This window comes from Gossypium arboreum, chromosome 4 (genome assembly GCF_025698485.1).
Source record: "Gossypium arboreum isolate Shixiya-1 chromosome 4, ASM2569848v2, whole genome shotgun sequence".
Taxonomy (NCBI): domain Eukaryota; kingdom Viridiplantae; phylum Streptophyta; class Magnoliopsida; order Malvales; family Malvaceae; genus Gossypium; species Gossypium arboreum.
This window is the reverse complement of record NC_069073.1, coordinates 102,705,320-102,706,217: the sequence shown is the minus strand read 5'-3', so window position 1 is coordinate 102,706,217 and position 898 is coordinate 102,705,320. Positions and strand designations below refer to the sequence as shown.

At 40.0% G+C, this 898-nt stretch overlaps 1 non-coding gene across 1 annotated transcript; it reads right to left on the bottom strand.

Annotated features, from left to right (window-relative positions):
* Positions 1–454: 454 nt before the first annotated feature.
* On the bottom strand, positions 455–561 carry LOC128292350 (small nucleolar RNA R71). The gene has a single exon (XR_008282334.1). It is a non-coding gene; the product is annotated as a small nucleolar RNA R71 (small nucleolar RNA).
* Between the last annotated feature and the right edge of the window lie 337 nt (positions 562–898).

Here is an 898-nt window from a genome sequence, read left to right as displayed (position 1 = left end):
TCCACCACAACCGAGGAGATGGCTGAAAATTAGGAAAGCCTGCTACCTCCTGTGATAGCTGCTGATCCAGTAAATCAGAATCCTGCTCCACGCACTATGTATGATTATGCTAAACCTACTTTAACAGGAACTGAGTCAAGTATAGTTAGGCCTACTGTTGCTGCAAATAATTTTGAACTGAAACCTAACACAATTCAAATGATCCAACAGTTTGTTCAGTTTGACGGTTTGCAGGACGAAGACCTAAACGCTGATTTGGCGAATTTCCTAGAGTTTTGCGACACTTTTAAAATAAATGGCATTTTTATGATGCCATTCGCCTTCAGTTGTTTCCCTTTTCATTGAGGAACAAAGCTAAGCAGTGGTTGAACTTGTTACCATGAGGGTCATCACTATTTGGGAACAAATGACTGAAATTTTTTTACTTAAATATTTTCCACCGGCTAAAACAACTAAATTGAGGAACGATATCTCTTCTTTTGTGCAGATGGATCTAGAGACACTCTATGATGCATGGGAGAGATACAAAGAGCTATTGAGAAGGTGCCCTTACCATGGGTTACCTTTATGGTTGCAGGTTCAAATGTTTTACAACGGCTTGAAGCCCTCAACAAGGCAACTTATCGATGCAGCTGCTGGTGGGACTATCAATAACAAAACACTTGAAGTGGCTTACAAATTTATTGAAGAGATGTAACTGAATAACTATCAGTGGCAAGTCATGAGAACAAAGCTGACGAAAGCAGCCGGTGTTTTCAACCTCGATGTGGTTACTATGCTATCTAACCAGGTAGAACTCTTAAATAAAAAGATTGATGGATTGTCTGGTTCTACTCAGGTACATCCAGTGATGAGGTGTGATTCAAATGGAAGAGGAGCATATACAGAATATCAACCC